Below are 18128 nucleotides of genomic sequence, written 5' to 3'. Positions count from 1 at the left end.
GTACCTCACTGTGCAAAATGAAACCTATTTGTTACGTTCTGATGGCCTTAGTTTTTACCTGTGTAAAGTGGTAGAGAAGACTGTACTAGCAATCCACAGAACCATCACAAGGGGCAGAAATCAGCTGCAAAGGTGCTTGGGCAAGGGGGTAGATGTGGCTTAGATGCTGATGTTTATGTTTGTTCTGTTTGTTGCTGCACTGAACAAGGGGCTATCAGGTGATGTACTTGCAGAAACCGGACCTTGTATTTCTTAGTCTGAGTATACCCAGAATCCTCCCAGGACCACTCTCAACACTGGCACAGCCGTGTTGCACCTCAGCGTAAAGGTGTGGTTGGGCAATGCTGGCTGGTGGCCTGGCTGACCAGATGGAGCCCTCCTAGGAGCAACTAGGAGCAAGCTCATGTAGGTTCAGGCTTATGGTGCCCAGCACGTGGATGGAAGCAGGCGGTGGGGACGGGAAGGGGCTTTGCAGTTGTACAGGATGAGTCCTATCCTATAACTTCTGCTTCCTAGTAGAGCTTGTGTTTGTTTCCCTCTTCCTCTCTCTGCACGTAGGGTGAGTATTGGAATGTGCCTGCCTGGATGTAGCAGTCTCAGAGGAAGCTGGAGTTGGAGGCTCACAGAGCGAACAGCGCTCCAGAGGTGACATTATGAGGACTGAGACACCTGGAAAAGGGCGACTCTCAGGTCACAGGGGTCAGGAGGCAGGGGCCTGCTGACACTTTTCTGCAGCCATTGGAAACCATGCACTTTCTGTTCTGTACTTTTCTCTTCATTTTTCTCTCTCTTCACCTCTCCCCTCTTTTTTCCTTTCCCTCCCCTTTATTTCCTCCCTTCCCTGTCTTTCTCTCTCCTCTCCCCCAGCTCCGCATCCCAGCAGAGCTCTCGTCTTTCCCAGGCACACTCAGCCCAGAGGCCGCAGCACAAGCATCTGTTCCCATCTCCATTCATTACTACTGCACTTTCTTTACATCCTTGGTCATGAGTATAATAATTGCTTTAAAATCTTTCTCTGCTAATTTCAACATCTGGGTCATATTTTCCTGTTCTTTATGTATGTTGACTAATTTTTTTTTATTGTATCCTGAACTTTGTGAGTGTTATGTTGTAGAGGCACTGGGCTTTGTTACATTCTTTCGGCAAGTGCTGATTTTTTGTTTTAGTTGGTATGTAAAGTGGTTGGACTCAAATTGCAAACTCTATTTCTGAGGCAGCAACACAAATCTCGCTGGGTTCTCTGATCCCTGGCTGGGCAGCTGTGAGTCTGCTCCGTGAAGGCATGGGTCAGTACTCACCACAGGTTTGTGTCGAATTTAGGGCTTATCATCTTTGGCTTTCTCCTTTCTAGAATTTTCCTTTCACTTTCTATCAGCTAAATTTTCCCCAAATTTTAACCTCTGGTTCTTTAAGCCAGAAAAATGAAAGGTTTTTATAAGAGCTTTAGTCACCCCGCATGGTGCTCTCTGCCGAGTGTCTGCTTAAGCTGACCTTGAACTATATATGTTTAAGCTAAAGGCCATGAAAATGGGAAAGAGCCTTTTCCCCATCCCTTATTCCAAGTATCAACTCCCATCCAGAATAGGCTTGCTTTTGTTCACTCTCCAGTGCCTTTATATAGTTGTATTTTCAATCTTGTCCACAGTTAATAGTTATTATCACTTGGAGGTTTATTCCTATAGGAATTGACTTGGTCATATCAAAAGTAGAACTTAATTCTGTTTTTCTGTTTTATCATTTGGCCTTCTTTTTCAAGATTGTCTCATGGCTGCAAGATGACTACTGTGGCTCAAGCCATCATGCTAACATTCCAGGCTGGAAGAAGGATGAAAGAGGAAGGGCAATATGTGCTTTTCAGTTGCATCATTCACCCTTTAAAAAGTTTTCCCATAACTCTCCTCTAACAATTCCACCTACATCCTATTGATTGGAATTTAATTGCAAGATTAGGAATGAGAGATGTGATTATTAAGTGGGCACATTGCTATTCCCAACAAGATTAGAGCTAAGTTTATCTATCTATCTATCTATCTATCTATCTATCTATCTATCTATCTATTTTGTGACAGAGACAGAGAGAGACAAAGAGAGGGACAGATAAAGAAAGACAGACAGGAAGGAAGAGAGATGAGAAGCATCAATTCTTCATTGTGGCACCTTAGTTGTTCATTGATTGATTTCTCATGTTACTTGACTGGGGGGCTACAGCAGACCGAGTGACCCATTGCTTAAGCCAGAGAACTTGGGTCCAAGCTGGTGAGCTGTGCTCAAATCAGATGAGCCCATGCTTAAACCAGCAACCTTGGGGTTTCGAACCTGGGTCCTCTGCGTCCCAGTTCGACGTTCTATCCACTGTGCCACTACCTGGTCAGGCTAGAGCTAAGTTACTTAGAAATGAGAGAGAATGGCTTTCAGGAGCTAGAAGCTATCCCATCTCATAGGGATAGTATAAAGATTAAATGCATTATTAATACATGCCAACTGCTTAGTACCATTCCTGGAACATGAAGCGCTTCTTTAAGGTTGGTTTTAGTATTGCTGTTTCACAATAGACATAAGCCTTAGACATGATGAAAATCTCGAAGGGAGGCATCTAGCCCAACTAGGAATGGAGGAGTGAGAGGGAAGACTTCTTGGAGGCAATAACCTGAGGAAAATCTGAAAGACAGAAAAACGTTAACAGGTAAGAGAAGAAAGGAGTCTCAGGCAGGAGATATAGCACCGAGTGATGGCTTGGCTGTGAGGAATAGCCTGCCATGTGTAGGAGGCACTAATATTCCATATACAGTGCAGAATGGTGACTTAAGAGGAATGAGAGGAAGTCAGGACTCAGACATGTAAAGGAGCTGATTCATCTCCTGTGTCCAAAAAAGTACCCAACACATAGTGGGAAACAATTTTATATGTGGTCAGGCAGGAGTCAAATTGGAGCACGTCCATGCAAGGGCATGTGCACACATACACAGACACCCCCCCCCCCCCAACACCCTTCAGATTTATGCAACCCTTAGGCTTCCCGTGGGAGAGAAACCTGGTAGGAAGTGAGACCCGTGGCCCGAGCACTGCAGACCTTCCCATCTCCGGGAGTTCAAGGCAGAGGTACAGAGCTGTGAGCTGAGTGGTCACGGTGGCCCTTGAGAGATCTGGACTCCCCCATCCCCATAACTCTTCCCAAAGATAGGGGTTTTAAAAAACACACTTGACAAGTTTGGTCAAACAGGAAGACAAGAGCTGATAGTGTGGGAAGGAGGCAATGGTGGGGGCTTGCTGCCTGGGCTCTTTCCAGCCTACTCCTCCCTCCTTCAGTCTGGGTCTGGTTCCAAATACCCAGATCCCTTGAGTGTGGACCTGGGAGGTGTGTAAGCACCTATGTAGCAGATGTGCTTGGATCTATGGATTTCTTTTCTGCTTCTGTCCTTTGCTTGTGGACAAAGCACCCCCATAGTGTCAGCAGGAATATTCTTCCCCTTATTCTCTTTCCGCTAGAAGCTCCTTCTGGCTCATGATCTCTCTCTTTCTCCTGACCCCTCTCTGTGTTTTGGCTCAATTCAGTTCAGTTCACATTTATTATTCATTCATGGGGTGCCAGGGCCCTGTCCTGGGACTGGAGGAGCTCTGCCTGGGAGTGTGTGTGTGTGTGTGTGTGTGTGTGTGTGTAGGGTGAGTATTTGCTATATTAGGTATTTGATAATAGAATATAATAGATCTACTTTGTCTTCATTTTACTGTGAAGAAATATTTTATATTATGGTTGAACTGCACTTTTGCCCATTCTTTTGTTAATGGGTATTTAGGTTGTTTCTGGGGCTTGGTGTTCACACAGTGCTGCAGTAACATGCCCATATGTGCCCCTTTGCACACACCTGCGCATGGGCAAATGGCTCTAAGGGCCCAGCAGAGAGAGGGGAGTACCAGGGGTACCAATGGCAGATGGCTCTTTGGAGAATTGCACCAGTTTACACTCATACAAGCTATGACTATCAGAACCCATTTCCCCACATTCTCATCAATATTTGACTTTATCATGCATTTTAAATGTTGTCAGTAGCCTGACCTGTGGTGACACAGTGAATAGAGCATTGACCTGGAATGCTGAGGTCACCAGTTTGAAACCCTGGGCTTCCCTGGTCAAGGCACACACGAGACGCCACCAATGAACTGCTAGAGTGAAGCAACTATGAATTGATACTTCTCACTTCCCTTCCCTCTTCTCTCTCTGTAAAATCAATAAATAAAATCTTAAAAAAAATAAAATAAGACGTTGTCAGTAGAAGTATGTCCTTATTTTCTTGTCTCCTGCACTCAGAGTACCCTTGGGGAGACTCTGAGCTTCTCCCAGTCAGGAACTCTTCATATCTTGCTGAACTTTAAGATTTTTTTTCTTTATTCCATTTCTTCTTCTATTGAGTTAGAAAGTTTAGCTTTCATTTTAGTGATTACTCTTAAAAACTTTAACTGGTACCTTTAATGCTTAAAGATAATCACCCTCCTCCCATCTTCCATGTCTGACTATTGTCACTGTCTGCTAGTTCAGTTTCAGATTATTTCTTATCCCAGCTGAGCCATTACTGTCATTTAATAGAACTGGTGCTTGCTTAGCTTTGCGTACATATTTACTATTTCCTTTGTTCTCAATTCCATATTGTACAAGATCTTTCTGGAACCACTTTTCTTCTTTTGGTCCTTTAGTAAAAATGTGTGGTGGTAAATGCAGTTCTTTGTCTGAAAGACTGTTGTCCTCTTCTTTCTTTCCCTAGTTTCATTGAGGTATACTTGACAATTGTATATTATATTTAATATGTATATATTGTATGTATTTAATATGTATAACTTGATGATTTGATATATGTATACATTGTGAGATGTTCACTACAATCAAGCTAATTAACATATACATCACCCGAATAGTTGCTATTTGTGTGTGTATATGTGTGCATGGGGATAACTCTTAGCAAATTTAAATATACAATACAGTAGTGTTAACTACAGTCACATTGTTGTACATTAAATCTCCAGAACTTATCTTGCATAACTGAAACTTTGTACCTGTGACCAACATTTCCCCATTTTTCCCTTTCTCTGAGCCCCTAGTAACCACAATTCTACTCTCTGTTTCTAAGAGTTTATTTTAGATTTCACATATAAGTGAGATCATGGAGCATTTGTCTTTCTGCATGTGGCTATTTCACTTAGCATAATGTCCTCTATGTTCATCCAGGTCGTTTTATTTATTTATTTATTTATTTATTTATTTTTAGGCACACTCTTAGGTAAGAGGTGCTTTTTTTAAAAATTTATTTTAGAGAGGAGGGGGAGAGACAGAGAGAGAGAAGGGGTGAGGAGCTGGTAGCATCAATTCTCATATGTGCCTTGACCAGGCAAGCCCAGGGTTTCAAACCGGTGACCTCAGCATTTCCAGGTCGACGCTTTATCCACTGCGCCACCATAGGTCAGGCCAGGTCGTTTTAAAATACAGGATTTTCTTCTGTTATTTAAGGCTGAATATTTCATTGTGTATATATAATCCTACATCATTTTTATCCATTCATCCATCAAAGGCATTGTTTTCTTATTCTTTTTTTTCTAGAAAAATCTTTTTCTGTTATGAATAATTGCTTTCTGTAGTTTTCCCAAATAATTTTTATAACTTCATAATCTTTGTATGCCTGACTGAGATCAATGAAATAACAAAGTACAACACCCTATTCAAAGAAACAAAAGTAATAAAAGGCTCTGATTAAATTGTTTTACATTTTCAGGAGTAAGAATGACTTTATGCTCTTTTATTTATTAGGTGGTAATTTGGTAAAATTTTCATAGAATTTTTAATGATTTATGGTTTTTCATGATGTTTTCTTAGGCAACGTTCCACCAAGTTACAGCTTTCCAAAAGTTGTAGTGCCGTGTACAGCTTTAATATGACAGCAGTTTTGTTTTAAAGTCAGAATCACGCTGAATGTGGCTTTCTTTTTAAAGCTAAAACTTCTGTTTTAAGTAAAGCTGTAAGATATCTATATTCCAGGTTCCTATTACCTTTAATCAAAGAGTGAGTAATTACACTCCTGTTTTGTTTTTTGTTTTGTTTTTTTAAGAATTTCTTTTTTTTTAGATTTTTATTTATTTATTCATTCATTTTTATTAGAAAGAGAGAGGAGAGAGAGGAAAGCAATAGAGAGAAAGGGGGAGGAGCAGGAAGCATTAACTCCCATCTGTGCCTTGACCAGGCAAGCTCGGGGTTTTGAACCGTCAACCTCAGCATTTCAGGTCAATGCTTTATCCACTGCGCCACCAGAGGTCAGGCGATTATACTCCTGTTGAAAGTAACATTATATATTAAATGATAAACTTCAGGTTGTAGTAAAAGTAAAAACTAGGGAAAGAAGAAAACTTTGTCTTTTAGATTAAAACTTTATGGAATAGAATTTGTACTTAATCAGAATAGCTACTTAGGACCTTTTTCTGGTAATGAAAGTATGGTGTCTTAATCTAAAAGAAGCAAGTGGAATTGTTAAATGTTTTGTTTTTTGTCATCTATTTTTGCAAACTCAACCAAGTATAGTGTGTTAATTAATATGAAATACTTTTGAAATGCATAATCTATCTATCTATCTATCTATCTTTATTTATTTATTTATTGACAAGAAGGGGGAGAGATGAGAAGCATCAACTCATAGTTGTATTACTTTGGTTGTTCATTGATTGTTTCTCTCATATGTGCCTTGACTGGAAGCTTCACCTGAGCCAGTGACTCTTTGCTCAAGCCAGTGACTGTGGGCTCAAGTTAGCAACCATGGGCTTCAAGCCAGTGACATTTGGGCTCAAGCCAGTGACCATGGAACCATGTCAGTGATCCCATGCTCAAGCTGGTGAGACCGTGCTCATGCTGACAATCTTGGGGTTTTGAACCTGGGACCTCATTGTCTCAAGTTGATGCTTTATCCACTGCACCACCACCAGTCAGGTAGATGCATAATCTTTTTGAAAATATAAAGCCTATAAAAAGATCACTATTGCTAGACAGGATGTTGATCTGATTGGTGTGTAATGTTTTTTAAAGCCTTCATTTTTGTCAGCATAAATTCCTTTAATTATTTTCCATTTCTAGTAGGATTTCATTTTGAAATTTAATGTATTAAGCCAGTATAAAGTTTTATAGTTTAGTATTTTGGATCCCAAGTCATTTAAGATAAAAATGGAAATGTAAAGTTTACTTGAGAAAATTAATTTTCCTCTGTTACATCTCAGTATTCATCCTCCTCCTCATCTTCTTCTGCTTGTTGATCCTTTTAGTCAACAGGTGGATCCCTGTCCTATTCCAGAGACACACTTAGCTGACAGAGATCTCTGAAGAGGTGACTTTGAATTTGCTCATACAGTATCTAAACAAGATGATAATCTGGTGGGTACAGAGAATTTCAGAAAACTTCTCATTCTTCTTTATCATCAATCTTTTGTATAGTTTGGTATGCAGCAGTGTAGACCTCTAAAGTTTTGCTGTGAAATAACTTCAATAATGATAGTTTCTGAAAATCTACAATTGATATGCTTTACTTTCTGCTTTTCAAAATTGTCTGTCAATAGTTTCTTCCAGATGACAAGTTGTAATGTCCATTGTAGCTCTCTCTAATTTCGTTTCTGCCTGTGAAATAACATGTCGATCAGATGGGTTTCACTGATGTGTTCTTTCTGAGTTAACTGTTTAGCTTCTTTGTTCCTTGTTGTTAGTGTTGCTTTGAGGTCATCTCATTGCGTTTTTACAATGGTTCCATAAGCTTTCGATGGTTCAGCTGCTTCGGTTTTAAACATTTCAACCTCTGCCTGTTGATTATCCTGAAGTTTGGCAAACTCATCAGCAAGGTTTTTTCAGGCCTGCTTTAAATTTGAGGTCTCTGTAAAGGCACGTAGAGGTTGATTTCAATCACCAGGAGGTCAGCTTTGTCTCTTAGTAGGCAGTTTTCTGCACATAAACAGCAAAGATTTGGCACAGCTCTTCAGATGCTTCTCCAGGCTATAGTGAGGTATACTTGAAACTTCTGTGTTCCTGTGGACAAATGTCACCCCATTAAATTTAATTTCTAAATAAAAAAATACATTTCACAACAAATGCTTCTCCACATTTGTGACAGCATCTTGCAGTTGTCTGGTTTGAGCACCCGGTTTTCCAAGCTGTGTCTCAAACATCTTGCCTTGAGCACTGCCGGGACCCTGGACGGGGACCCAACGTCGACTCCGAGGCACCCGGGCGTGCGCCGAGAGGCCAGCCACTGCTGCCGCCGGAGCCCAGATCTGTCCCCTTATACTTGAGTGAATGTTAAGCTCAGATTAGAATTTAAGTAGTTATTTTCCCTCAGCATGCTGAAGATGTTATTCTGCTGCCTCTGACTGCTATAGTTGTGGTTATTGGTCTACTTGTTCTTTTATAAGTAACCTATCTTTTCCCTGGGGCCTTTTTAAAACTTTTTCTGCAATTTAACTATGATGTGTCTACATGTGATTTCATTTTTACTTAGCCTGCTGGGATTTCTTGTGATTCCTGAATCTGATGATTCATGTCCTTTGTCAATTTTGAAAAATTCTCAGTCATTATTTTTCAAAGATTGCTTGTCCCTAAATTGCATCTTCAGGAACTCCAGTTAGACAATTTAGACCTTCCCATTCTATCCTCCATGTCTCTTAGTGTCTCTTATATTTTTCATCTCTCTTTATCTCTGTGCTGCACTATAGGAGAGGTCATTTCTTTAGATCTGTCTTGCAGTGCATGAATTCTCCATTCAACTGTTGAACCAATTCCATTGGACTTCCAATATCAGTGATTTGAGTTTCTGTTTCAAGAAGTTTTATTTATCCATCCATCCATCCATCCATCCATCCAATTGACCTGGTTGTTTTTAACAATCTGTTTCTTGTTTGAGTTTTCAGTTCTCTGTTTTACTTTGTTCAACATTTTAAACCTACTTATTTCATATACTATACCTAATTATTCCAGTGTCTAAAGTCCTTCTGGGTGTAATTCTACTATTGGAGATGTCCACTTATGGTTGCTCATGTGTCTTACACCTTTTGGCTGCGAGCTCTATCTGACTACTCTAACCCTCCAGGGAACCTAAGGGGCCCGGACGGATGGCAGGCTCCTCCAGAGACAATTCACTTTAGCCTCTTTTGGGGGGGGGCAGAGACAGAGAGAGTCAGAGAGAGGGACAGATAGGGACAGACAGACAGGAAGAGAGAGAGATGAGAAGCATCAATTCTTTGTTGCGGTTCCTTAGTTATTCATTGATTGCTTTCTCATATGTGCCTTGATGGGGGGGGGGGTACAGCAGACCAAGTAACCCCTTGCTCGAGCCAGCGACCTTGTGCTCAAGCTGGTGAGCCTTGCTCAAACCAGATGAGCCTGCGCTCAAACTGGTGACCTCGGGGTCTTGAACCTGGGTCCTCCGCATCCCAGTTCGATGCTCTATCCACTGCACCACCGCCTGGTCAGGCTCACTTTAGCCTCTTGCATGTGTCGCAGAGCACTGCTGCCCGAGGCTCCTTTAATATCCCGGCTTGGAGTTTTCTGGATTGAGGAGGCAAAGTAAATTTGAACCCAGGCTTGCAGAGTGCAGGACTATGATTATGAATTTAGCGGAGTCTTTCTTCTTTTTGATCATTTTTTTAAACAATGTTTATTTATTCATTTTAGAGAGGGGGGAGAGAGAGAGAGAAGGGGGAGGAGCTGGAAGGCCCTTATGGGCCTTGACCAAGTGAACCCAGGGTTTCGAACAGGCGACCTCAGCATTTCCAGGTCGATGCTCTATCCACTGCATCACCACAGGTCAGTCTCTTTATTCTTTTATTTTCCTTTGCCTCACTTGGATACAAACCTAAGATTAAATCGTGGATCTAAAATGGTTATCTTTTCTTCCATTGATGGGCAGATTTTCTAGTCCATCTTTTCACTGAGGGTATCGTCCTTCAAAGGCTCCCAACTTCTATGTATGAGAGAGGAGCAGGATGAGGGATCCAGTCATACGTGTGCCCAAGGCCTGGTCTCCCCTGTTGCCAGCAAAGCCTGAGACTCCCGTGTCCTGGTGTCAGCATACGCCCGGGAGCTGCCCTGGCGCGGCACTGGCTCCCAGCTCGGGGCGTGTCTCCTCTTCACCTCTGACGTCTGGAGAGTCCTTGTTTTACTGCAAGTTCAGCTCTGCAGTGAAAAAGATTATTTGATGTGTTTCATCTAGTACTTTTTTTAAAAACCAGGAGTTTGTTTGTTTTAGTATCAAATCCACAATAATACCAGGAGTAGATATCCTTATCAGGATTTTGAAGTATGAGTAGGAGTTCCATACTGGCTATGCCATAGTCTAGCACTCAACCACTGTGCCTATAATTGTTTTGTACTGCGGTCGTGTTGCTCAGCCTGTTTTAGCTCTTTGCAGATTCCTCAGACTTGGTACCTGGTTCTAGGCCAAGCATGGCTTTCTGCTACAGAGCATATGCATGGCTCAGCCCATGCTGATCCCATCCCAGGCTTCCTGTCTGCATTTCCACCTTTGGCCCTATAGCCAGCGCTGTTCCAGGGGATGGTAAGTATGTGGCCCCTCCTCAGCACAGGGATGTGTCATATGGCCTGCCTTCAGTCTGCCTCCTCTGTCTTTCTGGAGACGGAGATGGGCCTTCGCCTCAGAATCCTGCGCCTCTGCTGGAATGCCTGCCCTGCCTCCTTCCCACACGTGGGATCCAGGCTAGCATCTTCAGATGTCAGATAGCACTTGAGAGAGCAAGCATAGAGATTTGTTCTCTGGGGTTTTCCCTTCTAGAAAAGAGACCTGTTCATTTTCTTCTTTTTTTTCTTTTTTTTTTTTTTTTTTATGAAGCTGGAAACAGGGAGAGACAGTCAGACAGACTCCCACATGCGCCCGACCGGGATCCACCCGGCACGCCCACCATGGGGCGACGCTCTGCCCACCAGGGGGCGACGCTCTGCCCATCCTGGGCGTCGCCATGTTGCGACCAGAGCCACTCTAGCGCCTGAGGCAGAGGCCACAGAGCTATCCCCAGCGCCCGGGCCATCTTTGCTCCAATGGAGCCTCGGCTGCGGGAGGGGAATAGAGAGACAGAGAGGAAAGTGCGGCGGAGGGGTGGAGAAGCAAATGGGCGCTTCTCCTGTGTGCCCTGGTCGGGAATCGAACCCGGGTCCTCCGCACGCTAGGCCGACGCTCTACCGCTGAGCCAACCGGCCAGGGCCATTTTCTATCGACTATTAAGACTTCAATGTGAATGAACTTCTCTGACACTACAATAAGGGTAATAGCCAGTGTTTGTTGAGATCCTGTAGTGCACTAAGTAATTTTTATTGAGACCCAACACTGAGAGCAAGGAGGGGAAAGATCTCTCTGTAGACCAAGATATGGCATGGAGTCTGTTGCTGGCAAAGGGGGTATGGAGATGGGTTCCAAGTTGTGATAGGGTTTGTGAGGGCCCCGAGGGCTTGGAAAAGGAAGTCACCACTGGCAGGGAAGAGGAACAGCTAGACATTCATAATTCATTCAGTCAACAAACACTCCCTGAGCACCTACTGACCGCCAGGCATTGTGCTGAGTGCTGGGGATACAGACAGGAATGAGGACTCGCCTCAGGAAGCTTAGATGAGCCTGGCATGAGGCAAATCCTTGCATATCACCTCAGAACATCTGCCCTAGTCCCTCACTGTACAGATGAAGTAAATGAGGCCCAGAGAGGGAAGGGAACTAGCTCGGGGTTGCACAGCAAATACTTTCATCACAGACATAGTGAAGACGGCCTTGAGGAAATAGAGCCTGTGGTGAGGGAGCCCCTACGTCTCTCTACGTCCCTGGAAGTCAGTGTGGAGGCCTGTGGTCAGCCACAGACTTCTCCCCAGAGGTTGCTGGGGCTGGGGTGGCATGGGGATCATTTTCCTCAGTCCCCAGGAAGGAAGGCTGCTGGCTGAGGAGCCCTTCCTTGCCCACCCCATTAAAACACATGGGACAGAGCCATCTTTATCAGAATCCAGCTATGGCTGCCTCGGGCTTGCTGGGAGGTGCTGGGGCCGGGAGCAAGGCTGAGGCTCAGGACGGGCTGACACAGCCGAGAGGAGATAATTTCAATCTGCAGCCTCCAGACGGAGGGAGAAATGTAAACAGAGGCTGCAGAGCCAGCAGCCATGGGGGTGGGGTGGGGTGGGGTGGGGCAGGCAATGGTCCCTGCTGCTGGCCAGCCTCTCTCACAGAGCCCACTTTGAGGGGAGCTCAGGTTGATTTTCCATGACCTTGTCTTGCATAGGCTTCTTTGGCTGTGGAGGTCACTGCAGGCCATGCTCACCATCAGTGGGCCTAAGTGGGGAGAGTTCTGGCCCAGCAGCGGACAGAACTCCATCCAACCCTAGCTCCGTTTCACAGCTAGCTGTGGGACAAGCTTCAGCAAGGCGCTTGATTTCTCTACTCTTCAAGTTCCTCACCTGTAAAATGGGGCTATATTAGAACCAACCTCCTAAGGCTGCCTGATTTTTGTACATTCTACAAATATTTATTGGGTCCTACCCAAGTTCCAGACACCACTGAGGAACAAAACACAAAGCAGAGACTGTCTCTTCCCTTTCCTCAGAGCTGAAGGTGAGGTTTCAGTGAGATAGTGTGGCTAGAACGCTTGACAGCAGCCTTGGCACAGGGCAGTGTTCAAAAGATGGAAGTTATTGGTTGTGCTGGTTGTTATTATTAGTTAATTAATTTGAGCCAGTGCAGCCTGGGTTCATCTCCCAGCCTCCTAACCCCGTCTACATGACCAACGCAGGCTCAGCCTTCAGTACTTAAATGTCCCCTCCTGCAAGCAGCTCTCTGTGGTTTCAGGAGGCTGGGTTATCCCCCTCCCCGTTCCCTTCACTCCCCTCTACCCTACTTTCCACGCTTCATTGTGGCACTTTCAAGTGATAACTATGGGGACACCAATGACATGCTGAGAGGCACAGTGTCTTCTGCTCGTTCTTCAAACTTTTGATTTTATTTCTTTTTTTCCTAGTTAAGGTTAAAAACAGACTGTTGTTTCCATCAGCTCCTCCCTCTGTGCCCAAACTGGATATGTCCTCCTGAAGGCTGGGCTGGACCATGTCCTGTCCCTTGTTCCCCGGGGCCTGGCACACTGGAGAGGTCCGTTTGGTGTTTGTTGAATGAATGAATGAATGAATGAATGAATGAATGGTTGTGAGTCCTTATAGACCCTGACTTTCAGGCACTGTGGTTGCCCCTCAGAGTCAGGAAACGCAACCTCCTAGCCCATGACTACAATTAGTTGTGGGGAGATCACAGGTCAGCAGTGTAGGCTTCTGTATATGGGGGGGGGGGTGACAGTGATCGCTGATGTTTATTGAGTGCTCATCACAGCTGTGTATGGTTAGGAGCTCTTTAGGTAGATCTAATCTTCATCCTACTCTTATGAGATTAAAAAAAAAATGTTATTTTTTTTCCATTTTGCAGATGAGGAAATGGAAGCCTAGAGTGATAAAATATCTTTTTATATCACATTGATTCAGAATTTTTTTAAATTTAAAATTTTATTTAGAAAATTAACTTTACAGGATGACATTGATCAGTAGGAGTACATAGGTATCAGTTAAATATTTATATAGCATTTGAACTGTTGATTAGGTTGTATACTCATCACCCAAAGTCAGATAATTTTTCATTACCTTATATTTGTCCTTTTTTACACCCTTCCCGCCAACTCCCTCCCCCATCTCTCTCCCCCACATCCCCTTCCGCCTGGTAACCACTTCACTTTTATCTATGTCCATGAGTCTCAGTTTTATATCCCACCTATGTGTGAAATCATACAGTTCTTAGCTTTTTCTGATTTATTTCACTGAATATGATGCTCTTAAGGTTTATCGATGTTGTAAATAGCACTATGTCATAATTTCTTATGGCTGAGTAGTATTCCACTGTATATATGTACCACATCTTCTTTATCCAATCCTCTATCGAGGGTCACTTTGGCTGTTTCCATGTCTTGGCCACTGTGAATAATGCTATGATAAACATGTGGTGGGAGTGCATGTGTCTATGTAACAGTGTTTTTGAGTTTTTGCTGTAGATGCCCAATAGAGGGATTGCTGGGTCATATGGTAATTCTATTCTTAATTTTTTGAGGAACCACCCTACTTTCTTCCATAATAGTTGTACTAATTTGGATTTCCACCAGCAGTGAATGAGGGTTCCTTTTTCTCCACAGCCTCTCCAACACTTGTTATTACCTGTCTTCTTGATAATAGCTAGTCTAACAGGTGTGAGGTGGTATCTTATTGTAGTTTTGATTTGCATTTCTTTTTTCTTTTTTCATTTATTTATTTATTTATTTAAATTTATTGTGTTTACATAGATTCAAGTGTCCCACGGAATACATCCTTCCATGCCTGTGTTCCCCTCAACACCCCCCTTTTCCCTCTCCCTCCAAGGCCCTCCCCCTTCCCTCCAGGATTTGCTTTCCTGCTCTCTATAATGCTGTGTTATGTATATATAATTTCACTAATCTCTTTCCCTTCTCTGATCCCATCCTCTCATTCTCTTTCCCTCTGTCTGCTTTCCCTCTGGCCTCTTTGATCCTACCTGTGCCTCTATTCTGTTCCTCAGTTCACGTTCATTGGATTTCTCAAATGAGTGAGGTCATATGATATTTTTCTTTCTCTACCTGGCTTATTTCACTTAGCGTAATAGTTCCCAGGTCCATCCATGTTGTGGCAAAAGGTAAGATTTTCTTATTTTTCATGGTTGCATAGTATTCCATTATGTATATGTACCACAGTTTTTTAATTCACTCATCCACTGACAGACACTTGGACTGTTTCCAGATCTTGACTGTTGTAAACAATGCTGCCATAAACATGGGGGTGCATTTCTTCTTTTGAATCAGCGATATGGTGTTTTTAGGATATATTCCTAAAAGTGGGATGGCTGGGTCAAAAGGCAGTTACATTTTTAATTTTTTGAGATATCTCCATACTGTTCTCCACAGTGGTCGCACCAGTCTGTATTCCCACCAGCAGTGCAGGAGGGTTCCCTTTTCTCCACATCTTCGGAAGCACTTATTATGTGTTGTTCTGTTAATGAGCACTATTCTGACTGGTGTAAGGTGATACCTCATTGTGGTTTTAAGTTGCATTTCTCTAATGATTAGTGATGTTGAACATTTTTTCACCTGTCTATTGGCCATCTGTATGTCCTCTTGTAGAAGTGTCTATTCATTTCTTTTGCCCATTGTTTGATTGAATTTTATACCTTCCTGGTGTTGAGTTTTACAAATTCTTTATAAAATTTGGTTATTAACCCCTTATCAGATATATTAGCAAATATATTCTCCCATTGTGTGGTTTGTCTTTTTATTTATTTATTTATTGCTCATGGAGATAAATCAGCAAATATATTGCTGCGAGAGATGTCGGAGAGCTTACTGCCTATGTTTTCCTCTAAGATGATTATGGTTTCACGGCTTACATTTAAGTCTTTTATCCATTTTGAGTTTATTTTTGTGAGTGGTGTAAGTTGGTGGTCTAGTTTCATTTTTTTTGCAGGTAGCTGTCCAATTTCCCCAACACCATTTGTTAAAGAGGCTGTCTTTACTCCATTATATGCTCTTACCTCCTTTGTCAAATATCAATTGTTCATAAAGGTGCAGGTTTATTTCTGGGTTCTCGGTTCTGTTCCATTGATCTATATGACTGTTCTTATGCCAGTACCAAGCTGTTTTGAGTACAATGGCCTTGTAGTATAACTTGATATCAGGAAGTGTGATACCACATACTTTATTCTTCTTTTTCAAGATTGCTGAGGCTGTTTGTGTTCTTTTTTGGTTCCATATAAATTTTTGGAATATGTGTTCTATATCTTTAAAGTATGTCATTGGTATTTTAATAGGAATTGCATTGAATTTATAAATTACTTTGGGTAATATAGACATTTTAATGATGTTTATTATTCCTAACCATGAGCACAGTATATGCTTTCACTTGTTTGTATCTTCCTTGATTTCTTTTATCAATGTTTTATAGTTTTCAAGTACAAGTCTTTAACTTCCTTGGTTAAATTTACTCCTAGGTACTTTATTTTTTTTGTTGCAATAGTGAAGAGGATTGTTTCCTTAATATCTCTTTCAGACAGTACATTGTTGGTGTATAAAAATGCCTCTGATTTCTGAATATTAATTTTATATCCTGCCACCATGCTGAATTCATTTATCAGGTCCAGTAGTTTTCTGACTGAGACTTTAGGGTTTTCTATGTATAGTATCATGTCATCAGCAAATAATGATAGTTTTACTTCTTCTTTCTCAATTTGGATGCCTTTTATTTCTTCTTCTTGTCTGATTGCTGTGGCTAGGACTTCTAGAAAGATGTTGAATAAAAGTGGTGAAAGGGGGCACCCTTGCCTTGTTCCTGATCTAAAGAGAATTGCTTTTAATTTTTGCCCATTGAGTATGATGTTGGCTGTGGGTTTGTCATAGATGGCCTTTATCATGTTGAGGTATGTTCCCTGTATTCCCACTTTGCTGAGAGTTTTGATCATAAATAGGTGCTGGATTTTGTCAAAAGCTTTTTCTGCATATATTGATATAATCATGTGATTTTCTCCTTCCTTTTGTTTATGTGATGAATCACATTAATTGATTTGCAAATATTGTACTAGCCTTGCCTCCTCAGAATAAATCCCACATGATCATGATGTATGATTTTTTTCATGTATTGCTGGATCTGGTTTGCTAATATTCTGTTGAGGATTTTAGCATCTAAATTCATCAGGGATATTGGCCTATAGTTTTCCTTCTTTGTATTGTCTTTGCCTAATTTTAGAATCAGAATTATACTCACCTCGTAAAAGGAGTTTGGAAGTTTTCCCTCCTCTTGAATTTTTTGAAATAGCTTGAGAAAGATAGGAGTTAGTTTTTTAAATATTTGGTAGAATTCATCTGTGAAGCCATCTGGCCCAGGGCTTTTGTTGGTTGGGCAGTTTTTTGATAACTGTTTCGATCTCATTTGTTGTAATCGGTCTGTTTAGGTTTCCTGATTCTTCCAGATTGATTTTTGGAAGGTTATATGTTTCAAGAAATTTGCCCATTTCACCCAAGTTGTCTAATATTTTGGCGTACAGTTCTTTATAGTATTTTCTTATAATCCTTTATATTTCTGCTGTGTCAGTTGTTACTTCTCCACTCTCATTTCTAATTTTATTTATTTGAGTCCTCTCTCTTTTTTTCTTGGTGAGTCTGGTTAAAGGTTCATCAATCTTGTTTATCTTTTCAAAGAACCAGCTCTAGGTTTCATTGATCCTCTGTATTGTTTTTTTAGCCTCTATGTCATTTATTCCTGCTCTGATCTTTATTATTTCCTTCCTTCTACTAGCTCTGGGCTTTACTTGCTGTTATTTTTCTAGTTCTTTTAGATGCAGTGTTAAATTGTTTATTTGTGCTTTTTCTAGCTTCTTTAGGTATGCCTGTAATGCTATGAACTTCCCTCTTAGGACTACTTTTGCTGTGACTATAGATTTTAAGTTGTTGTATGTTAATTTTCTCTTGTTTCAAGGAAATTTTTTATTTCTTCCTTGATCTCATTGTTAACCCATTTGTTATTTAATAACATGCTATTTAGTTTCCAAGTGTTTGAATGTTTTTTAGTTTTTCTATTGTAGTTGATTTCTAGTTTCATGCCATTGTGATCAGAGAATAAATCAGAATAAATCCCACATGATCATGCTTTATATGATTTCAATCTTCTTAAATTTACTGAGACTTTTTTTGTGTCCTAACATGAGGTCTATCCTAGAGAATATACCATGAGCACTTGAAAAGAATGTATATTCTGCTGCTTTAGGGTGAGTGGTTCTGAAGATATCTATTAAATCCAATTGATCTAGTGTGTCCTTTAAGTCTTCTGTTTCTTTGTTAATTTTCTTTCTTGAGGATCTATTCAGTGATGTTAGTAGGGTATTGAAATCTCCTACTGTGATAGTATTGCTGTTTATCTCTCCCTTTATGTCCATGAAAATCTGCTTTATATATTTAGGTGCTCCTATATTAGGTGCATAGATATTTATAATGGTTATATCTTCCTGTTGGGTTGCTCCTTTTATCATTATGTAGTGACCTTC

The 18128-nt window shown here is 41.5% G+C and overlaps 1 pseudogene; it reads right to left on the bottom strand.

Moving 5' to 3' along the window:
- Positions 1-7220: 7220 nt before the first annotated feature.
- Positions 7221-8181, bottom strand: LOC136382398 (CBY1-interacting BAR domain-containing protein 1 pseudogene; annotated as a pseudogene).
- Positions 8182-18128: the final 9947 nt, after the last annotated feature.

Source organism: Saccopteryx leptura, chromosome 10 (genome assembly GCF_036850995.1).
Source record: "Saccopteryx leptura isolate mSacLep1 chromosome 10, mSacLep1_pri_phased_curated, whole genome shotgun sequence".
Taxonomy (NCBI): domain Eukaryota; kingdom Metazoa; phylum Chordata; class Mammalia; order Chiroptera; family Emballonuridae; genus Saccopteryx; species Saccopteryx leptura.
The sequence above is the reverse complement of the archived record's forward strand: the minus strand, read 5'-3'. Positions and strand labels throughout refer to the sequence as shown.